The 21,056-nt window shown below is 34.8% G+C and overlaps 1 protein-coding gene across 23 annotated transcripts in view; it reads right to left on the bottom strand.

Moving 5' to 3' along the window:
• zfh2 (Zn finger homeodomain 2) overlaps positions 1-21,056 on the bottom strand; it is a 2,927,436-nt gene that overhangs the window by 2,773,279 nt on the left and 133,101 nt on the right. The window contains exon 1 of one of the 23 annotated variants that reach the window (XR_010947788.1): positions 19,958-20,040. The exons of the other annotated variants lie outside the window; for them this stretch is intronic. The gene's annotated coding sequence lies outside the window, so the exon portion shown is untranslated. Of the gene's footprint in view, positions 1-19,957; positions 20,041-21,056 lie in introns of those variants that run through there. 23 annotated transcript variants of the gene reach the window in all.

Below are 21,056 nucleotides of genomic sequence, written 5' to 3'. Positions count from 1 at the left end.
TGATATGTTGTATACAATGAGATTCACAGAACGACGTGAATGCAGATGACGTGAATGCAGTTCCCCGATCTGTGACGATCCGTTGTGGTAACCCGAAATACAGAGTTAATTGATTTAAGGCATCAACTACAGGCTTAGTTTTAGTTGATCTTGTTGGTATAATGACGGAATATCTCGTGAGGGCATCAACGACCACGAGAACGTACTCATACCCATGTCGACTCTTGATGAAAGGACCGAGATGATCCATGGAACGGAAGTGAAGGAATCTCCATCCCATACAACTCGCATTGCTTTCTTGATGGTTCTTTGTGGAAGCAGCACTCAATGCACGAACTTATGAAACCCTTAACGAAATTCCGCAACCGTGGGAACCAGAAATGTTGTAACGCTCTTTTCACAGTCCCGTCTACCCCTGGGTGACCTATATCGTCATGACACAACTTTGCAATACGCCAATGAATGCCTTTGGGTATAACCAAGAGTAGCTGTCCACCATCAGTTTTCCGAAACAGACGATGATCTTTTAAAACATATTCTGCGTTGATATTATTACGTTGATCTGAAAACTCTGTTCCTTGCAAGATCTTGACTATTTGGTAAAGCTTATCATCTTTCCTCTGCATCGTTGACACCCAGTCGGCTATTGACAATGACAAAACCGTGCCTGTAACGTCCTCTATCTTCTGTGTATCTTTGACTGGTGCCCGACTCATAGCGTCGACATGACCCATAGATACCCCTGCGCGATGCATGAGAACATGGTCATATTCCTGAAGCATTAACAGCCACCGTGCGATTCTCGGTGCCATCGGTTTGCCCATTTTCGAGGTCGTCATTAAGTGGCAGTCAGTGACAGTGACGAATGACTTACCCAGAAGGAACATTTTGAATCGCTTACATGCCTCAACTACAGCTAAAACCTCTAATTCACACGCATGATAATTCTTTTCCTGCGTACTGCATGCACGACCAAAATATGCAATTGGTTTTTACCTATTATGCTCCCCTTGCAGAGGTATAGCTGCTAGGCCAACACTCGATGCGTCAGCACTGGCTCCTTCGTAATTGATTTTATAAGTGTACTAAAAGCCAGTTCACGCTCGGGTTCCCACAAAAATTCTGCGCCCTTCTTCGTAAGCTGTGTAAAGGGTTTAGCGATAAATTCGTAACCAGGAACAAATTTCCGAAAAAATCCGGTTAAACCTAAGAAACGTCTTATTTCCAACTTACTACTCGGCTTTGGATACTTGTTTATTGCCAATGACTTCAGACTCCCCGGCTTAATCCCATCTGCATTGACCTCATGACCAAAAAACGTTACCCCTCTTCTCAAGAAAGCACACTTTGAAAGTCTCAACGTTAATCCCTCACCTCGAATAATTTTCAAAAACTTCTCCAAATAATACAAATTATGTTCTTCAGTATGCGTTGCTATTATTACCTCGTCTACATAGCTCACCACGCTCTTGCCTAACGGAGCAAAAAGTTGGCTCATCATCCTCTGGAAAGTACATGGCGCATTACGTAACCCGAATGGCATCCTATTAAATTCAAAGTGACCATTATGGGTGACAAATGCCGTGAATGGTTTGGCTTTCTCTTCTAACTCTATTTGATGGTACCCTGACATAAGGTCAAGGATTGTGAAAAACTTCTTTCCCGAGAGTGTAGCCAGCACCCCATCCACAGTGGGCATCAACCACGGTTGCTTCTCTGTGACCGCATTTAACTCACGGTAGTCAACACACAACCGCTTTTCTCCATTTTGCTTGCGCACCAAAACGACTGGCGATGCGTAAAGTGAGTTTGACCTACGAATTATACATAATTCCAATAATTCCCTAACTATTGCCTCTACAATATTTTGCTTCGGGATAGGGATGTTACGGCTTCTTCAAAATTGGCTTTGTCGAGGTAACCTTCATTTCCATTTTAAAACACTTAGACTTGCGCAACTCCGGAAGCCTTTCCCCAAAAAAATCCGCATACGCGTTTACCAATTTGACAAGATTGCCCTCCATACCTGCCTGTAACTTATCGCCGATGTCTAAAACATATTTCCCGATCATCATAATACTGCAACAAGCACCCTCTGTAATCACTTTACCCTTTGACAATACATCGATTCCCACAACGGCATCATATGCCATTAGTGAATCATTCACAACTAGCATTTCAACCGATCTCGTGACATCATCCATTTTAATTTTTGTTTACATTCACCTCTTTACATTCACCAAAATCCACCCCGCACTGTATTGCAACAGGTCGTTTTAGTAATGATTTGCTACTGCCTGAATCAATAAGTGTCTTGCATTTTACTTCGCTATTTCCTACTAAGACGATATCTTTGCACAACTCTTTGCATAAACCACCTGACGTTACCTTATTTACTGGCGCACTTGATTCATCACCCTCATATTCTTCTTATACCTGATTAATGCGCTGCTCACTTTGTTTGCCATCACGCTTATTTTGCGGCTTACTGCAATTTCTCGAAATATGCCCTCTTTCTTTGCAATTAAAGCAAATGGGGCCGGCTGCCCTTTTGTTAATTTCTTCCGAATTATTTAATGAGAACGGTTTATCTGCCCTTTTCACTAATTCACTATATTTGTTTTGATTTGTATTCGTTGATATGTTGGAAATCGATTGCAGTAAATCGGCATTGCAGTAAATTGCGCTCAGTGTTTTGCGCAAGCCTTCATCATCTAATCCATTTATTATGTATCGTATTATCGCAGAGTCATCGATACCTTCTTTTCTTCCTATCGCTAACATTTTATAGTAAAACTCCACAGTACTCTCCCTTTTTCCAATTTTTGTACCATCGGTGTGTATATTTGCTTATATGTCGGCACTGTTGACTGCGGAATAAATAGTGTGCTGCTATCATTGCTATACGTACATGCCGTGGTCCCTATAGTTTTCGTCATCGATGAACGAAGTGTTTGCACTTGGGTGGTCAACATGTCCACAGCACTGCATAAGCCATTTATCTGTGCCTCCAACTGCTTCCTTACCTCTAAATCGTTCGTCGTTGATGCATCACTCCTCTCTTGACCTTGGTTGAACTTCATTGATGCAGCTCGCTCTGCTATCACCGTCTCGAGAACCCCGTTTACCAGCTCCTGGTCCAACTCCTGCATCCTGCCAATTAATTCTGATTTACTTCCGCTTGTTTTCTGCTCTAGCTTTTGCAGCACTTTGTTAAGCTGCAAAACTGTAAAATCGTTTAGGTTCATGACCACTTCTGATAATCTGTCGCACCAAGACAGATTTTAATTAATATGAAATATAAATCTTTATTTTTCATATATTTTTGGTAAGCTTTTCAGATCTATTCTGAACTAGTGCAAATAAAACAATTTATTTCACCTTACAGCTCGACGTTTCGCCAAATTTCCTTGGCTTCTTCTGGAGCAATTCTGTATTTATTAACAATAAAAACACAAAAACAACAACATTAATTTAAAATTATCACAATTACACATATTAACATTTAACATTGATTTATAAGTTTTCAAATTTTCACTTACATTTGAATTACGGCATTAAATTAAAGAAATAAAACATAATTTACAAGAACAAAGGTTAAAAAATATAGAAGATTAAAAATATAAAATAAAAAAATAAAACGATACCATCTACTGTGGTACACTTGTCATACTAAAAGTAAAATGTTATAAACATAATATGTAAGTGGCAGCGATACCATCTGTGTCCTCTTTCTTATTCATAGTCTTTTCCCTATTTTGCAAAATTCGTAGGCTTTCCAAGGTGTATCGTTTTTTCTCTCTAGCTTCTTTGTCTATTATTTTCGTGTTTTCGAAGTCAGCGATGTGGTTGTGTGTTATTATGTGTTGTGAGAGAGCTGTATTTTGTTTTTGTTCGTGTACCCAAAGCGCGCTTAGTTGCATTTTTCTTCGTTATTCCCTTTGCATTCTATTTTGTAAACCACATTGCTTTGTTGTTCTCTGTTTATAGGGGTTTTTGTTTTTGTAAAGCATCTTGATAATGTGTGGTTGGATTTGTAAGCTATTTTGATGTTCTGTTGTTTAATTACGTCTTGTGTTAAATTTTCGGTTAGCCTGGGAATATGAGCGACACTGTGATATTGTTTCGTTTCATTGTTTGTTGTTGTTGCTAGTGATTGGTTTTGTTGAATTTGATTTAATTTTTGTTCTATAAGGTCAGATAAAAGGTAGTCAGGATAATTATTTCTTTTAAGCGTCATTTGTATTTTTTTATGTTGTCGTCATGAAATTGCTGATGACTTATAGTCAAGATTTTGTGTATGAGGTTTTTGGCGGTGTTAATTTTATATTTTCGTGGTTGTGATGAAAAAAAGTTTATTAGGCGCCCAGACGCTGTTGGTTTAGAGTACCAGTCTAATATTAAGTTATTGTTTGTTTTATGTATGCGGGCATCTAGAAAAGGTATGCTGTTGTTTTTTTCCATTTCCAGCTTGAATTGCAGTCTGTTATGGTATTGGTTCAGCGTTTTAAGTATGATATTTGCATCATCTCTTTGGATAATGGCAAATATGTCGTCCACATACTTTACAATGAACTTAATGCCTTTCTGCTGCTTTTTGAGCTCCGAGTATGTGCTATTTAAAAGATCATCCATTATTATATCCGCGATCGTGGGGGAAAGGGGGTTACCCATCGGCATTCCAAAGGACTAACTGTATATATTATTGTTGCATATAAAATAATTGTTGTCCTTTAAGCAAAACTCTAAAATACTTTGAAATTTATTCCTCGGTATGTTGGTATTGTTCTGAAACTTGTACAATTTTTTCATGATTATCTTTTTAGCTAGGTTCGTCGGTATGTTGGTAAAGAGGGAGATAACATCAAAGGATACCAAAACATCTTCATGGCTAATGATCGTATCTTTCAATCTCTCTTTTAATTCAAATACATTTTTGATGTTGTACTCCGCTGAAATTAAAGTTTTTAGGATTTTTCCTACATGTTTGGATAAGTTGTAGCATGGGACATTAATGGAGGACGCTATAGGACGCAAGGGAAAATCGGGTTTATGTATTTTCGGTAGCCCGTACAGTCTTGGAGCGGTTGCCGCTGAGCTGGATACTTGATGATTCTCTCTTTGTGTTATGTATTTTCCTTTATAAAGCTCATAAACAATATTGTTGTTTTTAATTTGTAATGTATTTGTTGGATCGACTCGAATAACTTTGTATGTGTTCTTGTCGCCTAGTACTTCGTCAATCTTTTGAGTGTAATCTGTCTTATATAAAACGACTGTTTTGTTACCTTTGTCCGCATCAGTTACAATTATATCTTCTTCGTGTGACTTTAAAAAAGATTTAGTTTTGTTGTAGGCTTCTATAATAAATTTTTCGGCGGAATTGTGTTTTATGTGCCTCCTAAATTGTTGAATTTTTTAGCTTAGTTTGTTTCTGGCTACTTCTTTGTCATTTTCATTCTCCATTCCATGAATTATTTGTTCAACGTCTGCTATTAAATGTATTGGTGAAAAGTTCTTTCGTGTTGTTGGTAGTGTAAATTTTTTGCAAAGTGAGAGAAGCCACATTACCTCTTCGGGAAAGTCAATATTCGTTTTGTTGACGAACCACTCGTTGTTTGTTTCGATGTTGAGTCGACGTATTTGTTCGTGTTTTAGCCTTTCTGTTTTGGACTTAATAGTTTTCCCTTTCTCTCTTCCTATCTTTTGACTTAAGAAATTCTGTTTACTGATGAATGTGTTAAGTTCCTGTTCGCTCAGTGCTCGTTTAAGTTGTTGTTGTGCGTGGTATATTGAGTCTTTGGTCGTTTTAATGTTAATGCTTGTTTGTGTTATTTCTAATTTTGAGTAGGAAATTGTGTTTTGTTTTTTCCATTTGTTTCTTTATTCTCTCGGAAGTTGTTTTTATCGTAAAATTTTTTACTGTATTAATTAAATGATTTGGAATTAGATCATACTTCTTACATTCTAATAGAAATTTTAGTTGCTCGGTGAGCTTTGCAAGTTTGATTTTTCCTTTGCTGAAATGTTTAAGTGTCATGCAAATGTGTTTTCCATGTTTGTATTTCATGTGATTGTAATAGTTCCTCATTTTGTTGGGTGTTGTAGTTGATGTGAGGTTTATAATTTGTTTTTTGGTATATGGGTATATGTATGTGTGTATATTGCTGAACTTTTTCGGCAGGCTTTCCGGCAATTATAATTTTATATATTGGTTTCCGATCGGTTTGATTGATTTTCATATATTTTTGGAAAGCTTTTCCGATCTATTCTGAACTAGTGCAAATAAAACAATTTATTTCACCTTACAGCTTTACGTTTCGCCAAATTTCCTTGGCTTCTTCTGGAGCAATTCTGTATTTATTAACAATAAAAACAAAAAAACAACAACATTAATTTGAAATTATCACAATTACACATATTAACATTTAACATTGATTTATAAGTTTTCAAATTTTCACTTACATTTGAATTACGGCATTAAATTAAAGAAATAAAACATAATTTACAAGAACAAAGGTTAAAAAATTTAGAAGATTAAAAATATAAAATAAAAAAATAAAACGATACCATCTACTGTGGTACACTTCTCATACTAAAAGTAAAATGTTATAAACATAATATGTAAGTGGCAGCGATACCATCTGTGTCCTCTTTCTTATTTATAGTCTTTTCCCTATTTTGCAAAATTCGTAGGCTTTCCAAGGTGTATCGTTTTTTCTCTCTAGCTTCTTTGTCTATTATTTTCGTGTTTTCGAAGTCAGCGACGTGGTTGTGTGTTATTATGTGTTGTGAGAGAGCTGTATTTTGTTTTTGTTTCCTAATATCAGCTTCATGTTCGGCTAATCGTGTACCCAAAGCGCGCTTAGTTGTTCCTATATAAACTTTGTTGCATTTTTCTTCGTTATTCCCTTTGCATTCTATTTTGTAAACCACATTGCTTTGTTGTTCTCTGTTTATAGGGGTTTTTGGTTTGTAAAGCATCTTGATAATGTGTGTTTGGATTTGTAAGCTATTTTGATGTTCTGTTGTTTAATTACGTCTTGTATTAAATTTTCTGTTAGCCTGGGAATATGAGTGACACTGTGATATTGTTTTGTTTCATTGTTTGTTGTTGTTGCTAGTGATTGGTTTTGTTGAATTTGATTTAATTTTTGTTCTATAAGGTCAGATATAAGGTAGTCAGGATAATTATTTCTTTTAAGCGTCATTTGTATTTTTTTATGTTGTCGTCATGAAATTGCTGATGGCTTATAGTCAAGATTTTGTGTATGAGGTTTTTGGCGGTGTTAATTTTATATTTTCGTGGTTGTGATGAAAAAAAGTTTATTAGGCGCCCAGACGCTGTTGGCTTAGAGTACCAGTCTAATATTAAGTTATTGTTTGTTTTATGTATGCGGGCATCTAGAAAAGGTATGCTGTTGTTTTTTTCCATTTCCATCTTGAATTGTAGTCTGTTATGGTATTGGTTCAGCGTTTTAAGTATGATATTTGCATCATCTCTTTGGATAATGGCAAATATGTCGTCCACATACTTTACAATGAACTTAATGCCTTTCTGCTGCTTTTTGAGCTCCGAGTATGTGCTATTTAAAAGATCATCCATTATTATATCCGCGATCATGGGGGAAAGTGGGTTACCCATCGGCATTCCAAAGGACTAACTGTATATATTATTGTTGCATATAAAATAATTGTTGTCCTTTAAGCAAAACTCTAAAATACTTTGATATTTATTCCTCGGTATGTTGGTATTGTTTTGAATCTTGTCCCATTTTTCATGATTATCTTTTTAGCTAGGTTCGTCGGTATGTTGGTAAAGAGGGAGATAACATCAAAGGATACCAAAACATCTTCATGGCTAATGATCGTATCTTTCAATCTCTCTTTTAATACAAATACATTTTTGATGTTGTACTCCTCTGAAATTAAAGTTTTTGGATTTTTCCTACATGTTTGGATAAGTTGTAGCATGGGACATTAATGGAGGACGCTATAGGACGCAAGGGAAAATCGGGTTTATGTATTTTCTGTAGCCCGTACAGTCTTGGAGCGGTTGCCGCTGAGCTGGATAATTGTTGCTTCTCTCTTTGTGTTATGTATTTTCCTTTATAAAGCTCATCAACAATATTGTTGTTTTTCCTTTGTAATGTATTTGTTGGATCGACTTGAATAACTTTGTATGTGTTCTTGTCGCCTAGTACTTCGTCAATCTTTTGAGTGTAATCTGTCTTATATAAAACGACTGTTTTGTTACCTTTGTCCGCATCAGTTACAATTATATCTTCTTCGTGTGACTTTAAAAAAGATTTAGTTTTGTTGTAGGCTTCTATAATAAATTTTTCGGCGGAATTGTGTTTTATGTGCCTCCTAAATTGTTGAATTTTTTAGCTTAGTTTTTTTTCTGGCTACTTCTTTGTCATTTTCGTTCTCCATTCCTTGAATTATTTGTTCAACCTCTGCTATTAAATGTATTGGTGAAAAGTTCTTTCGTGTTGTTGGTAGTGTAAATTTTTTGCCAAGTGAGAGAAGCCACATTACATCTTCGGGAAAGTCAATATTCGTTTTGTTGACGAACCACTCGTTGTTTGTTTCGATGTTGAGTCGACGTATTTGTTCGTGTTTTAGCCTTTCTGTTTTGGACTTAATAGTTTTCCCTTTCTCTCTTCCTATCTTTTGACTTAAGAAATTCTGTTTACTGATGAATGTGTTAAGTTCCTGTTCGCTAAGTGCTCGTTTAAGTTGTTGTTGTGCGTGGTATATTGAGTCTTTGGTCGTTTTAATGTTTATGCTTGTTTGTGTTATTTCTAATTTTGAGTAGGAAATTGTGTTTTGTTTTTTCCATTTGTTTCTTTATTCTCTCGGAAGTTGTTTTTATCATAAAATTGTTTACTGTATTAATTAAATGATTTGGAATTAGATCATACCCCTTACATTCTAATAGAAATTTTAGTTGCTCGGTGAGCTTTGCAAGTTTGATTTGTCCTTTGCTGAAATGTTTAAGTGTCATGCAAATGTGTTTTCCATGTTTGTATTTCATGTGATTGTAATAGTTCCTCATTTTGTTGGGTGTTGTAGTTGATGTGAGGTTTATAAATTTTTTTTGGTATATGGGTATATGTATGTGTGTATATTGTTGAACTTTTCCGGCAGGCTTTCCGGCAATTATAATTTTATATATTGGTTTCCGATCGGTTTGATTGATTTCCATATATTTTTGGAAAGCTTTTCCGATCTATTCTGAACTAGTGCAAATAAAACAATTTATTTCACCTTACAGCTTTACGTTTCGCCAAATTTCCTTGGCTTCTTCTGGAGCAATTCTGTATTAATTAACAATAAAAACACAAAAACAACAACATTAATTTGAAATTATCACAATTACACATATTAACATTTAACATTGATTTATAAGTTTTCAAATTTTAACTTACATTTGAATTACGGCATTAAATTAAAGAAATAAAACATAATTTACAAGAACAAAGGTTAAAAAATTTAGAAGATTAAAAATATAAAATAAAAAAATAAAACGATACCATCTACTGTGGTACACTTCTGATACTAAAAGTAAAATGTTATAAACATAATATGTAAGTGGCAGCGATACCATCTGTGCCCTCTTTCTTATTTATAGTCTTTTCCCTATTTTGCAAAATTCGTAGGCTTTCCAAGGTGTATCGTTTTTTCTCTCTAGCTTCTTTGTCTATTATTTTCGTGTTTTCGAAGTCAGCGACGTGGTTGTGTGTTATTATGTGTTGTGAGAGAGCTGTATTTTGTTTTTGTTTCCTAATATCAGCTCCATGTTCGGCTAATCGTGTACCCAAAGCGCGCTTAGTTGTTCCTATATAAACTTTGTTGCATTTTTCTTCGTTATTCCCTTTGTATTCTATTTTGTAAACCACATTGCTTTGTTGTTCTCTGTTTATAGGGGTTTTTGTTTTTGTAAAGCATCTTGATAATGTGTGGTTCGATTTGTAAGCTATTTTGATGTTCTGTTGTTTAATTACGTCTTGTGTTAAATTTACTGTTAGCCTGGGAATATGAGTGACACTGTGATATTGTTTTGTTTCATTGTTTGTTGTTGTTGCTAGTGATTGGTTTTGTTGAATTTGATTTAATTTTTGTTCTATAAGATCAGATATAAGGTAGTCAGGATAATTATTTCTTTTAAGCGTCATTTGTATTTTCTTTATGTTGTCGTCATGAAATTGCTGATGGCTTATAGTCAAGATTTTGTGTATGAGGTTTTTGGCGGTGGGATGCATGGAGAATAACGAAGAAAAATGCAACAAAGTTTATATAGGAACAACTAAGCGTGCTTTGGGTACATGATTAGCCGAACATGAAGCTGATATTAGGAAACAAAAACAAAATACAGCTCTCTCACAATACGTAATAACACACAACCACGTCGCTGACTTCGAAAACACGAAAATAATAGACAAAGAAGCTAGAGAGAAAAAACGACACACCTTGGAAAGCCTACGAATTTTGCAAAATAGGGAAAAGACTATGAATAAGAAAGAGGAAACAGATGGTATCGCTGCCACTTACATATTATGTTTATAACATTTTACTTTTAGTATGAAAAGTGTACCACAGTAGATGGTATCGTTTTATTTTTTTATTTTATATTTTTAATCTTCTATATTTTTTAACCTTTTTTCTTGTAAATTATGTTTTATTTCTTTAATTGATTGCCGTAATTCAAATGTAAGTGAAAATTTGAAAACTTATAAATCAATGTTAAATGTTAATATGTGTAATTGTGATAATTTCAAATTAATGTTGTTGTTTTTGTGTTTTTAGTGTTAACAAATACAGAAATGCTCCAGAAGAAGCCAAGGAAATTTGGCGAAACGTCGAGCTGTAAGGTGAAATAAATTGTTTTATTTGCACTTGTTCAGAATAGATCGGAAAAGCTTACCAAAAATATATGAAAATCAATCAAACCGATCGGAAACCAATATATAAAATTATAATTGCCGGAAAGCCTGCCGGAAAAGTTCAACAATATACACACATACATATACCCATATACCAAAGAAAAATTTATAAACCTCACATCATTCACCCAACAAAATGAGGAACTATTACAATCACATGAAATACAAACATGGAAAACACATTTGCATGACACTTAAACATTTCAGCAAAAGAAAAATCAAACTTGCAAAGCTCACCGAGCAACTAAAATTTCTATTAGAATGTAAGAAGTATGTTCTAATTCCAAATCATTTAATTAATACAGTAAAAAATTTAACGATAAAAACAACTTCCGAGAGAATAAAGAAACAAATGGAAAAAACCAAACACAATTTCCTACTCAAAATTCTAAACATAGAAATAACACAAACAAACATAAACATTAAAACGACCAAAGACTCAATATACCACGCACAACAACAACTCAAACGAGCACTGAGCGAACAGGAACTTAACACATTCATCAGTAAACAGAATTTCTTAAGTCAAAAGATAGGAAGAGAGAAAGGGAAAACTATTAAGTCCAAAACAGAAAGGCTAAAACACGAACAAATACGTCGACTCAACATCGAAACAAACAACGAGTGGTTCGTCAACAAAACGAATATTGACTTTCCCGAAGAGGTAATGTGGCTTCTCTCACTTGGCAAAAAATGTACACTACCAACAACACGAAAGAACTTTTCACCAATACATTTAATAGCAAAGGTTGAACAAATAATTCAAGGAATGGAAAACGAAAATGACAAAGAAGTAGCCAGAAAAAAACTAAGCTAAAAAATTCAACAATTTAGGAGGCACATAAAACACAATTCCGCCGAAAAATTTATTATAGAAGCCTACAACAAAACTAAATCTTTTTTAAAGTCACACGAAGAAGATATAATTGTAACTGATGCGGACAAAGGTAACAAAACAGTCGTTTTATATAAGACAGATTACACTCAAAAGTTTGACGAAGTACTAGGCGACAAGAACACATACAAATTTATTCAAGTCGATCCAACAAATACATTACAAAGGAAAAACAACAATATTGTTGATGAGCTTTATAAAGGAAAATACATAACACAAAGAGAGAAGCAACAATTATCCAGCTCAGCCGCAACCGCTCCAAGACTGTACGGGCTACCGAAAATACATAAACCCGATTTTCCCTTGCGTCCTATAGCGTCCTCCATTAATGTCCCATGCTACAACTTATCCAAACATGTAGGAAAAATCCTAAAAACTTTAATTTCAGAGGAGTACAACATCAAAAATGTATTTGTATTAAAAGAGAGATTGAAAGATACGATCATTAGACATGAAGATGTTTTGGTATCCTTTGATGTTATCTCCCTCTTTACCAACATACCGACGAACCTAGCTAAAAAGATTATCATGAAAAATGGGACAAGATTCAAAACAATACCAACATACCGAGGAATAAATATTAAAGTATTTTAGAGTTTTGCTTAAAGGACAACAATTATTTTATATGCAACAATAATATATACAGTTAGTCCTTTGGAATGCCGATGGGTAACCCACTTTCCCCCATGATCGCGGATATAATAATGGTCGATGTTTTAAATAGCACATACTCGGAGCTCAAAAAGCAGCAGAAAGGCATTAAGTTCATTGTAAAGTATGTGGACGACATATTTGCCATTATCCAAAGAGATGATGCAAATATCATACTTAAAACGCTGAACCAATACCATAACAGACTACAATTCAAGATGGAAATGGAAAAAAACAACAGCATACCTTTTCTAGATGCCCGCATACATAAAACAAACAATAACTTAATATTAGACTGGTACTCTAAGTCAACAGCGTATGGGCGCCTAATAAACTTTTTTTCATCACAACCACGAAAATATAAAATTAACACCGCCAAAAACCTCATACACAAAATCTTGACTATAAGCCATCAGCAATTTCATGACGACAACATAAAGAAAATACAAATGATGCTTAAAAGAAATAATTATCCTGACTACCTTATATCTGACCTTATAGAACAAAAATTAAATCAAATTCAACAAAACCAATTACTAGCAACAACAACAAACAATGAAACAAAACAATATCACAGTGTCACTCATATTCCCAGGCTAACAGAAACTTTAACGCAAGACGTAATTAAACAACAGAACATCAAAATAGCTTACAAATCCAACCACACATTATCAAGATGCTTTACAAAAACAAAAACCCCTATAAACAGAGACCAACAAAGCAATGTGGTTTATAAAATAGAATGCAAAGGGAATAACGAAGAAAAATGCAACAAAGTTTATATAGGAACAACTAAGCGCGCTTTGGGTACACGATTAGCCGAACATGAAGCTGATATTAGGAAACAAAAACAAAATACAGCTCTCTCACAACACGTAATAACACACAACCACGTCGCTGACTTCGAAAACACGAAAATAATAGACAAAGAAGCTAGAGAGAAAAAACGATACACCTTGGAAAGCCTACGAATTTTGCAAAATAGGGAAAAGACTATAAATAAGAAAGAGGACATAGATGGTATCGCTGCCACTTACATATTATGTTTATAACATTTTACTTTTAGTATGAGAAGTGTACCACAGTAGATGGTATCGTTTTATTTTTTTATTTTATATTTTTAATCTTCTAAATTTTTTAACCTTTGTTCTTGTAAATTATGTTTTATTTCTTTAATTTAATGCCGTAATTCAAATGTAAGTGAAAATTTGAAAACTTATAAATCAATGTTAAATGTTAATATGTGTAATTGTGATAGTTTCAAATTAATGTTGTTGTTTTTTTGTTTTTATTGTTAATAAATACAGAATTGCTCCAGAAGAAGCCAAGGAAATTTGGCGAAACGTAAAGCTGTAAGGTGAAATAAATTGTTTTATTTGCACTAGTTCAGAATAGATCGGAAAAGCTTTCCAAAAATATATGAAAATCAATTAAACCGATCGGAAACCAATATATAAAATTATAATTGCCGGAAAGCCTGCCGAAAAAGTTCAACAATATACACACATACATATACCCATATACCAAAGAAAAATTTATAAACCTCACATCAACTACAACACCCAAAAAAATGAGGAACTATTACAATCACATGAAATACAAACATGGAAAACACATTTGCATGACACTTAAACATTTCAGTAAAGGAAAAATCAAACTTGCAAAGCTGACCGAGCAACTAAAATTTCTATTAGAATGTAAGAAGTATGATCTAATTCCAAATCATTTAATTAATACAGTAAAAAATTTTACGATAGAAACAACTTCCGAGAGAATAAAGAAACAAATGGAAAAAACAAAACACAATTTCCTACTCAAAATTAGAAATAACACAAACAAGCATAAACATTAAAACGACCAAAGACTCAATATACCACGCACAACAACAACTTAAACGAGCACTGAGCGAACAGGAAGTTAACACATTCATCAGTAAACAGAATTTCTTAAGTCAAAAGATAGGAAGAGAGAAAGGGAAAACTATTAAGTCCAAAACAGAAAGGCTAAAACACGAACAAATACGTCGACTCAACATCGAAACAAACAACGAGTGGTTCGTCAACAAAACGAATATTGACTTTCCCGAAGAGGTAATGTGGCTTTTCTCACTTGGCAAAAAATTTACACTACCAACAACACGAAAGAATTTTTCACCAATACATTTAATAGCAGACGTTGAACAAATAATTCAAGGAATGGAGAACGAAAATGACAAAGAAGTAGCCAGAAACAAACTAAGCTAAAAAATTCAACAGTTTAGGAGGCACATAAAACACAATTCCGCCGAAAAATTTATTATAGAAGCCTACAACAAAACTAAATCTTTTTTAAAGTCACACGAAGAAGATATAATTGTAACTGATGCGGACAAAGGTAACAAAACAGTCGTTTTATATAAGACAGATTACACTCAAAAGATTGACGAAGTACTAGGCGACAAGAACACATACAAAGTTATTCGAGTCGATCCAACAAATACATTACAAAGGAAAAACAACAATATTGTTTATGAGCTTTATAAAGGAAAATACATAACACAAAGAGAGAAGCAACAATTATCCAGCTCAGCGGCAACCGCTCCAAGACTGTACGGGCTACAGAAAATACATAAACCCGATTTTCCCTTGCGTCCTATAGCGTCCTCCATTAATGTCCCATGCTACAACTTATCCAAACATGTAGGAAAAATCCTAAAAACTTTAATTTCAGAGGAGTACAACATCAAAAATGTATTTGAATTAAAAGAGAGATTGAAAGATACGATCATTAGCCATGAAGATGTTTTGGTATCCTTTGATGTTATCTCCCTCTTTACCAACATACCGACGAACCTAGCTATAAAGATAATCATGAAACAAGTAAGAACGGGACTGTCTTCGGCTGTGCCGAAGGCTTCATACCTTTCATGAATGGGGCTGAACAATAATTGACTTATCTTGTTTGGTTGATTTTCCGACAGGGTGGATAAATGATGTATATTGGAACGATTTTCCGTCATCCCTTGTCAAATTTGGTTTTGAGACAAACCGGTTTCGGCGTTGTGCCATCATCAGTGTCGATTTTCGTTCTGATCTGTTGTTGTCATTTGTCCTGTATTTATAGTTCGTAGGTATATGAGCAGGTATTGTCAAATTGATGCTTGTGTATATTTAGTTATGTGTATGTGCTGTGTGTTCGTTCAGAACCGAGGGTGGTTTACTAATCGATTTGTGTGGCTGACTGGGGTAGGTAGAAATCTGTGATTTTAGTCGTTTGACCTTCTTTGTCGGTTTTTTGTTTTGGTGTGTTGATTGTTTTGTGTTAATTTGTTGTTGTGTGTTTGTCTGTTGTACCTGTGTGATTAAGTTGTTTCCTGTAAACAGACAGGACGGCAAATAAGAACGAGGTTCAGAGAACATATTAGAGATTACAACAAAAAAATATGGAATCCAAACATTATACCCGAGTCTAACTTCGCGTATCACATGGTCGAGAATGAATGTTCCCCAGCAAACATCAATAAAACAGTTAGGGTTCTTCACATACAAGAAAAGGGCCGACGTCTCAACGTACTCGAAAACATGGAAATCTACAAACAGAAAACATTCGACGGTAGAATAATAAACGAACAGATAAACACAATTTCTGACACAATATTCGAGCTTTTAAAACTTGTTTACAGGAAACAACTTAATCACACAGGTACAACAGACAAACACACAACAACAAATAAACACAAAACAATCAACACACCAAAACAAAAAACCGACAAAGAAGGTCAAACGACTAAAATCACAGATTTCTACCTACCCCAGTCAGCCACACAAATCGATTAGTAAACCACCCTCGGTTCTGAACGAACACACAGCACATACACATAACTAAATATACACAAGCATCAATTTGACAATACCTGCTCATATACCTACGAACTATAAATACAGGACAAATGACAACAACAGATCAGAACGAAAATCGACACTGATGATGGCACAACGCCGAAACCGGTTTGTCTCAAAACCAAATTTGACAAGGGATGACGGAAAATCGTTCCAATATACATCTGAACAATAATCTTATCCCGTTCGTAATCTCCGAATAATCGGATGTATAAGACAAGAAATATATAGTGAACATATCTACATACCTAAACGATTTTTAAGATAAATATAAAATAAAAAATAGGTAGGTACTTTGTGTGAGGATGCAAAGCTTCACGTTTTTTGTGGTCTGCGTGTAAAAATTATGACTAAAAATATATGACGTAAACGTAACTATTTGATGAAATTTGATGAATTTTGAAGCTTCTAGCCGTAAAAAAGGGACAAAAATGAGAGTTTATATGAAGTATATAATATATATACCACCGATCTCTATGATTTTTTCAGACAACAATATATGCTATATACGTAAGCATTTTGTGAAATTTGAAGCTTCTAGCTGTTAAAACGGGGCAGAAATTGCGCAAAGTTTCTTATCTGAACACTGCTAAACCAGGTGACCGCGGCAATTTATTTTCGTAAATTCACAAATTTTTAGCGAAGAAAATAATTGCTAATGAATTTTTATTATAATTGACAGTGCGTTTGGGAAAATCAGCAATGCTGAATGTGATGTGCGACCACCATCCAATAGCGTTGCAGCAATTCCAGATAATGCGAGAGCCAATGCAGTATTATTTTGTGATCTAATCGTTGCCAAAATCAAATATATCAAAAATGTTTTTCCTCCCCGTGCGTCTAAAAAGAACATTCCTCCACTATTGTTGAGAACATTTTCCATAATAGTGTTATACACATGTTTTTGCTCTTGATTTAGTTTAGGCAAATTCGTTGCTATTAATGTATGAAGTTCATTCCGATCACACTGTCGTTCGCGTTGCAATTCTTGATTGAAGGCATCTTGCATTGCTCGGTTTGGTGCAGCTAAACCTAATTGTGCCAATATTCTATTTGAAATTAACAAACACAGGTCTTCAATTAAACTCAGCGCTTAATTGTACATTTCGAGTGAAAAAATTAATTGTTGATTTGGATTATTTTGTTGCATTCTGTGCAAAATATGTTCGGTCATGTAATCACGGTAGCTATTCCATAAATTCAAGGGATTTGACGGAAAACATGTTGTGATAATTATGACAAATAATGATCTTATTTGATGCGGTGAACTTGTAACAGATGCATCCATCAGTGTACCGTCCCAATGGTTATCGTGTTCAAGTAAATACAGCTCTTCGCATGCTTGCCGATATATATTGCACAGACGTCCATCAACTCTTTTCAAACTTACAAATGATGTCGGTCCTCGTAAATTTACCAAAAATAAACGCAGGAAAAAACCTTCGTTTTGGCTGGGATGAACTGTATATTATCGTCCTGTTGTATTTGCGAAAATACATTAAGATAACCATCTACAGGAGTTCCTCTTTTACGTTTTTGCCATGATTTCGAAGATGCGTTCCATGTATAATATTTCGGCACTTCAGAATACAATAACGTGCGTGAAAATGATCATTCAGACATAACGTAAAAAATGAAGTCAGTGTCGTGGCTGGCGGTCGCTCTGCCATTCGCATTTCCCGTTACAGTTTCGGCAAGAAATGGTCTTGGATATTTCTTTGTACATTTGCCGTCAACCATACATGGCGAATTGCGATTTATATCTCCACGGTCCGTGAATCATATTCTTGGTGACAATTTCGAACAAAGTTGGATAAATATTCTGAGATAATAGTATCAATTTGATCGGTAGTTATCTTATAACTTCTTTTGGTTAAAAGGAATGAAATTCAATCTTTCGGTTTAAATTTTTGCGTACATATCGAAGATGTATTGATGAAAAAGTTGTCGGCATTGTAAAGTATGGTTCACCTCATTTTGTCTGACCATAATTCGATACGAAAAATAGTTCATGGCACTGACCGTTCTATTCAGCTCACTATTGGAATTTGCTGGATATTTCATTTTTATGTCGACCGCATATCCCTTTTCACCACGACAGAATAGAATTGGATGTTGCAATGCATTATAAAAACGATGAGTTTCGCTGACACGTTGCAATTGATTATTTCTCCTATGCAATACAATTCTCGAGATTCAAATTCTTGCCCAACAATAACAATTGCAATTTCATCATTTGCTGGTGCATTAAATCTGCCGGCATGTTCACCGGCCGGAGTTTTATCAGCTCGAATGACAATTTTATATTATCCGAAGACATTTTATCAATCCCTGTCGTAAACATACAAATGATGTCGGTCCTCGTAAATTTACCAAAAATAAACGCAGGAAAAAACCTTCGTTTTGGCTGGGATGAACTGTATATTATCGTCCTGTTGTATTTGCGAAAATACATTAAGATAACCATCTACAGGAGTTCCTCTTTTACGTTTTTCCCATGATTTCGAAGATGCGTTCCATGTATAATATTTCAGCACTTCAGAATACAATAACGTGCGTGAAAATGATCATTCAGACATAACGTAAAAAATGAAGTCAGTGTCGTGGCTGGCGGTCGCTCTGCCATTCGCATTTCCCGTTACAGTTTCGGCAAGAAATGGTCTTGGATATTTCTTTGTACATTTGCCGTCAACCATACATGGCGAATTGCGATTAATATCTCCACGGTCCGTGAATCATATTCTTGGTGACAATTTCGAACAAAGTTGGATCAATATTCTGAGATAATAGTATCAATTTGATCGGTAGTTATCTTATAACTTCTTTTGGTTAAAACGAATGAAATTCAATCTTTCGGTTTAAATTTTTGCGTACATATCGAAGATGTATTGATGAAAAAGTTGTCGGCATTGTAAAATATGGTTCACCTCATTTTGTCTGACCATAATTCGATACGAATAATAGTTCGTGGCACTGACCGTTCTATTCAGCTCACTATTGGAATTTGCTGGATCTTTCATTTGTATGTCGACCGCATATCCCTTTTCACCACGACAGAATAGAATTGGATGTTGCAATGCATTATAAAAACGATGAGTTTCGCTGACACGTTGGTATTGATTATTTCTCCTATGCAATACAATGTCTCGAGATTCAAATTCTTGCCCAACAATAACAATTGCAATTTCATCATTTGCTGGTGCATTAAATCTGCCGGCATGTTCACCGGCCGGAGTTTTATCAGCTCGAATGACAATTTTATATTATCCCAAGACATTTTATCAATCCCTGTCGTAAACATATGAACCAATGCATTATGTTCGTGTAATAATTCTTGAATTTGGCCGATAATTGCCCTATTTCTTTGTCTATTCATTGCATGATGAGCATTTATTTCTTCCTGATTGTTTCCGATGAAATAAATTTGTAAGAATTGATGCTGCGCGGCGGGAAATGGGAGCAGTGCAGTGTATCTAAAATGAGGAGGCCTAAAAATCTTTGTTGACATACGTACTTGTATAAATCTGATAAAGTGGATTGTGAGTATCAACGGAAACATTTGATATGGCATATGATGTAATTACCTTGAATGTTGGCATGAAGTTGTCACAGTTCACAATATTTGTTGCACCAAATGAGGTCATTCTTTGTATGTTATTCAAAAATTGTTTTGATTTGTTACTTTCGCCAGCCAGTAATGTAGCCAATTGTTCGGGTGGACATTCCAATTGCGGCAATTGTACTTTTCCACCTACGCAGCACATTCCCCAGCTTCTGTTTTGAATTAAAGTGCTCTACAGTATTGGCATACTTTATCCATAGCGCCAATAACAACCATCTTATGCAAACTATAGTCTATTGCATTATCGTACCTAAATGCAGCACCATTCAAAGCAACATTAACTTGTAATTGGGCAGCGTGTCGTGCTTTCAATACTCGTACATTTTCATTACCACTCGATCTTCTACGGATCGCTTGCATTTGCAATCTAACATCTTCATTTTGTGCTCTCCTTTCTTCATCGGATTGATCGGAGCGTGACCTTGAAGTACGTTCTCTTTGAGTTTCATTTCGCTGTTTTCTTTCTTCTTGAGATTGATTTTGCCGTTCATTCGATATATTTTGTCTTCTTCGTGAACGTCGACCAATATTTCTTCGTGGCCTCACATTTTCTGCAAAGGCAAATGATCTCAGTGTTTAAAAAAATCTAAAATGTTGAAAATTGTGATTTTTTTCCTTCAAATACTGATTGACCATTTGATTTGTGCACCTACAATGAATGTCGACATTAAACCAACGGTATCACGGCAAAGTTTTTGTACAAATAGTCGTCTGTACACTGGCAAATGTTGTGACACACCAAATTACTCCAATTTCCAAATTAAATTTAGAATAAATAACAATTTTAATAAAATCGAAAATTATTTGAATCATTTTGTTGTTAACGAAATGCACATATGATTTATACACACAGCTTGGCACAGTCGCGTATTCCGTTTCTCCATACAATGTCAAACAAAACACTTGAAATTGTCTTTTTGGTTATTTATTTTCGACCAAATTAAACTATGTAATTTTTTGTTCACTTAATTCTTCTCGCAATTTTCAAATCATCGGCAAAAAATTTAATTTATTCACTTTGAAACGCACGTGTTGAATGGCAGACAGATTTTTTGTTTATG

The sequence above is a fragment of the Eurosta solidaginis genome, chromosome X, assembly GCF_040869045.1.
Source record: "Eurosta solidaginis isolate ZX-2024a chromosome X, ASM4086904v1, whole genome shotgun sequence".
NCBI classification, from domain to species: domain Eukaryota; kingdom Metazoa; phylum Arthropoda; class Insecta; order Diptera; family Tephritidae; genus Eurosta; species Eurosta solidaginis.
Note: the sequence above shows the minus strand (reverse complement) of the source record. Positions and strands in the feature narration are given on the sequence as shown.